Genomic DNA, 5225 nt, shown 5'->3' with positions numbered 1-5225 from the left:
TCCGGCCTTATCACTAATCACCAAGGCGCCAAACCCAGCCGCAGCAGGGTTACGCCGGGGGGGATTTGGCCCAGTGAGTGCAGACGCTCACCACGGGCAGGGGGATGCCAGGCAGGGCGGAGGCCTCATGCCGCTGATGTCCCCCCCCCCCGCCCCAGTTCTGAGCCTCAGCGAGTGGGGCCTGGACCTGGGGGCTGCTGGGGAGGGGAGCGTGCAGGGGGGTGAGTGCCTGGTGGGGAGGGCCCAGCTGCAGGGGTGCTTGGGCCAGGTGCTGGCTCTGGTCCGGAGGCTGCCCCGTGCTCAGCCTCACCCTCCCGCCTTCCCTGTGCCCGTGGGTTTAGTCCCTTGTTCCCGTGTCCCGGGCAGGCTGCTCTGCAGCCCCAGACGCCGCCCTGGCCTGGTGCAGGGGTGTGTCCGTCTGTCCGTCCACCCGCCACCTCCCCGGGCACTCCCCTCTTGTGAGCCATGTCGCCGGCTCCGGGAGCCCCAGCAGGCGTGCGTGGAGAGCCCGGGGGGCCAGGCTCAATAGCTGAAGGGGCCCAGCCTGCATCCCCCCCTCAGCCTCAGCAGCTGCTCCATCCTGCCCCACGTGGGGCTGAGGGGGCCGGTCTCACCAGCCTGCTGGGTACCGGCCAGGGAAGGGGAGAGGGAGGCAGAGCAGGGGGCTGCCCCAGCAGGGGCACAGCTCTGCCCTCCCTTGGTGCCTGTCGCTCTGCATACCCCACCCCCCTCATCCCAGTCCTGCTTGTCAGTGTCAATCAACCGCTCCTCCTGCCCTTCCAGCCTGCCCCACCCCACCAGGAGCTGCCCCAGCCGGATCCCGGCTGCCTCCCGGCCAGGCTGCAAAGGGTGCAGCGGCTGCTGAGTTCCAAAATAACCCCTCTCAGCTGGGGGGCAGCAGGCCCGGGGCCTGCCGGGCGCAGAGCTCGCTCTGGGGCTGGCCCTGTGGGGGCTGGAGGGTGAGTGCAGGGCTGCAAGTAAGACCCAGCACCCGCTGCACTAGAGACACCTCCTCCGCTCCTGCCCCCCGCTCCTAGAGGGCATGGCAGCTCAGCGGGGGAGCAGGGCGAGCTCCCGGGCCCAGGAGCTGAGCAATGGCAGGGAGGGATGCAGCTCTGGTCGGGGCTGGGCGCTGGGTGCTGGAGGGAATGGCTGCACCACATGTAGATCTCAAAGCACTTGGCACAGGAGGCCAGTATCATTTTATAGGTGGGGAAACTGAGGCACGGAGACAGTAAGGGACTTGCCCCAGGTCCCCCAGCAGAGCCAGGCATGGAACCTGCGTCTTCCGAGTGCCGGGCCAGTGGGCTAGGGCAGGCCACTAAGCCACACGGCCGCTCCCCTTCCAGCTGACGCCCCGGTCCAAGCCTTGGTAAGGCTCTGCTGAGCTGCCCCCCGCCCCGCTGGCTAACAATCCATCACGCTCCCCTCCGAAGCCAGGACACGACACCAGCGTTTCCGGACAGTGTAACCGCGTGTCTGGGCCGGGGCTCAGGCAGGCCGCAAAGTGCAGCGAGGGCTTGATACCGAGAGCTCTGAAATATCGATCCAGGGACAATGCCAAGCCCGAAAATGCATTTTCCAGACAGAGATGGGGGGAGGGGCACAGAAACAAACTGCATTTCTCAGACTCGTTTTCCCTGACCGTGCTGACCGGAGCTCGGAAATATGTACACAGGGGGCTGGTCCGTGAGAGGCTGAGGATCGGGACTGGGACACGGGGCCTTTCCCCTGTAGGGGTCACCGGCTCCGATCCAGCCCTGGGGCAGGGGACTGCCTGGCTCAGGGGGGCAGGGAATGGGACACGGGGCCTTTCCCCTGTAGGGGTCACCGACTCCCATCCGACCCCAGGGCGGGGACTGGCTGGCTCAGGGGGGCAGGGAATGGGACACAGGGCCTTTCCCCTGTAGGGGTCACCGACTCCCATCCGGCCCCAGGGCGGGGACTGCCTGGCTCAGGGGGGCAGGGAATGGGACACGGGGCCTTTCCCCTCTAGGGGGCACTGGCTCCTAGTCATAAAGTGGGTGGAAATGCCCCCCTCAGAATCACACTCCCCCGTGTGGGGCTCTGCACCTCCCCAGCCAGGCCCCTAGCAGAGGGGGTGGATCGGGGCATGGCTGAGCGCACTGCACTCTGGGTAGTCTCTGCTTCCAGGGCCCCATAGGGGACGCCGAGGAGAAGAGCCTTGAGGCTGCTCTTATTTATGCCTAAAGCCACCTGCCCCCCCGCGCAGGGACAGGGCCACTGAGAACTGAGCCCTCAGGCTTCATCTGAGAGCCTCTGGCCTGCCTGGCCCTGGCTAATGGCCTGCCAGCCTGCGAGGCCGCCCGGGGAGCGAGGGGGACGGGCCAGGCAGTGGGGGGAATCAGGGCATCTGGGAAGGGACCTGCCCTCACACTGGGCGAGAGGAGGCTAACGAGCTCCTCTAGGCCTGCGTGCGCTAACGAGGCGCACCTGCAAGGCTTGCGCCGCCGGGAGGAGCTGAACAGGGGAAAGTTTCCAGGGGACGGGGCGCTGCCACAGAGGGAAGGCTGCCCTGCCTAGGACTGAGGGTAACCGGGCCAGGCCAGCCGAGGAGGAGACGCTGCCGGAGCCACCCACGCCCCAGGCCGAGGGGTGGAAGGTAAACCCGGGAAGGGACGAGAGACTGTGAGAGGCTAAGTGGATACAGCCAAACACCCAGGGGCTGTCTGAGGGCCCTGCCCTGTTCCAGTCCCCCCTCCCCCAAGTGTTGCCAGCTGGGGTAGAAGAGAGGGTCAATGAGGGACAGTGGGACTTTGGGGGGGGGCAGGGACCCAACGTGTCTCAGCTGGGCCCTTCCCGAGTGAGTCGGCTTCTCCTGCGTGTGTCATGCGAAGGGCCCGATCCTGCGAGCCAGCTAGTCCCACCAAAGCCGGCGGCGTGAGCCAGGCTGCAGGATGGGGCTCGCAGAGGGAAGCAGCAGGTGCAGAACGAAGCCCAGCTGAGCTTTGCCCTCTCCAGCAGCAAGGGGCCACTTTTCCTAGCCACCCCCGAGTGCATCTGGGAGCTCCTCCCCGAGCCGGGGCCTCGGTCCCAAGTGTCAAACCCCAGGAGATAAAGGGCCCCAAGAGCTCCCATGGATCCGAGGAAGGAACAGAAACCTCCGCCGAGCCGGGAGGGCCTTGCCGGTGGCGTTCAGCAGGGAGGAGGTCGATATTGCTCAGCCCTGCCCTCGCTGTTGCCAGCCTGCAAATCGCTTGAGAAGCAGATGTGGGTTTGCAGAGGAAAAGGGCAGAGCAGAAGGGTTCTGCTCTTGGCCTGCCTGGGTCCAGGGCCAAGCAGGAAGGACACGGTGTGAGACGGGGCGTATTTCAGCCAGGGGCATCTCCAGGCTGCTTTGGGGGTCGCCAGGTCCCCAGGGCTCCTGGATGCTGTCTGCTGCAGCTAAGCTAAAAGTTTCCACTGGTTAAAAAAGGGCTTGGCGTTCCCTTCGTCTGTGTCAGCTGCAGCTCAGAGCGAGGGGAATCTCCCTGCACGGCCTGGGCTTCGTTTCCAAGGTGTGAAATATCTAATCACTCCCGAGCCCCAGCTGCAGCCCCTGGCCCAGCCGCCTCGCAGCCCTTCACGCTTCCAAGATGAACTGTGTTCCTTCCGCTCTACTGCGTATTGAGTGAGAACTTAAACCCCGAGATCCTCGCTGGTCCCTGCAGCACATTTCTGTAAGCACACGGTTTGCAGCAGCGGTCTCAGACCAAATTTCCCCTCCCCTCTGCACTGTGGTGCTAGTTGGCTGCTGCTCTCTGCCCCAGACACAGCCGCATTTTGGTGGGGTGGAGTGGCTGTAATGCTGGAGGAACTCATGTTTCACAGAGGTGGGGTGAAGGTCAGTTCTACATCCATCGTCTCACCTCAGAAACAAGCTGCAAGTGCAGCTGCTTCTCGGAGAACAGTTCTACTTAGCACTGCAGCACTGGGAAATGGATTAACCCTCGCACACCCAGGAGAGCTTCCCCAGCAGGCTGAGGGGTAACAAGTCAGCAGCTCCCAGGGCCCTGTTTGTAGCACCAGCCTGTGCTCTTCGACCAGCTAAAGCGTACGGAAGCCACTGGGGGCTTTTTCACGGACTGCAGTGGACTTTGGATCAGATCCACTGAGCCAGGCAAGAATCCAGCCTCCAGCAATGGAGCAAGGAGCCCCCAGCCCTGGGAACCAGAGTGAGAAGGCCTGGGGTGGAAGGAAGTGGGGTCAATCCGGCCACCCAACACACATAGGAATTGCCATCCCCAGCCAGCCTCGCTCACTCGCCTGAGAGCCACAGTGCTGAGTCCCAAGGTGCAAGACGCCCCAGGAGGCGGGGGGGGGGAGAGTTTCCCAAAGGCGAAGTACGTTTTCCCTGCCCCCCATCAGTGAGCGGGTGGCTCATGCAAAAGAGTTTAGGGCCCTTCTGCACTATTTTTATCCTGTCTAATGTAATGGCAGCTGCAGTCATCATCCAACGCAGCATCCAATCCTGCTAAACATTCCGGCGTGGTTATATCTTGTGGCAAGGAGTTCCACAGACTATATATGCATTGTGGAAAAAAGCTTTCTTTTCTCAGTTTTACATTTCCAGCTGTTCAATTCCAAGTGCACGCATGGGTGTGTACACACCCAGCCCCACACACCTGGGGCTCAGATTTCCAGCAGCTGCTTTGGTCACAGCTGGGGAGTGCTGGGTGTTGGACACCTTTGAGAATCTGGACATATAATATAGATGCACATGCGCACACACAATTGATGTACAGCCAGAAGAGAGTGTTTAGCACTGCAAGATATAACCCGCTCTGGGAGCGTAACCAAACCTCTGTCTCTGCTACAGCACAAGGCAGCCAGGGGTGACTCAGGTTCGGAAATCATTGAATTCGAAGTCGGCCCCGTAGGGAGAGTTCCCCGGCAGCCTGGGCCTGGCAGGGCTTGTCAGTAACTTTTTCTCTCTGTGTGGCCTGACGGCTGGACCCCTGCGACGTGTCACAAAGACCCCGCTGTCACCGCCGGGGGTCCCCGGCTCAGCAGCCCTGGCTCTGTGTGTGACTCAGGGGAGTCAGGGCAGCCAGCAGAAAAGCTGGGGGGACATGTCTGGGGCTGAGCCCCGCCCGGTTCGCACTGCACCACCCTGCACTGCGAGAGCTACAGCTGGAGTCTGCCTCTGGCACAACGCAAAGGCCCAAACAGGGTCTGTCTGGCTCTCAAATCTCTGTTCACCCCGGCCTCTGTCTGTCCGGCAT

Source organism: Terrapene carolina, unplaced genomic scaffold, assembly GCF_002925995.2.
Source record: "Terrapene carolina triunguis isolate 2854851 unplaced genomic scaffold, T_m_triunguis-2.0 Scaffold397, whole genome shotgun sequence".
In the NCBI taxonomy this organism is placed as follows: domain Eukaryota; kingdom Metazoa; phylum Chordata; order Testudines; family Emydidae; genus Terrapene; species Terrapene triunguis.
This window is presented reverse-complemented; position numbering follows the sequence as displayed.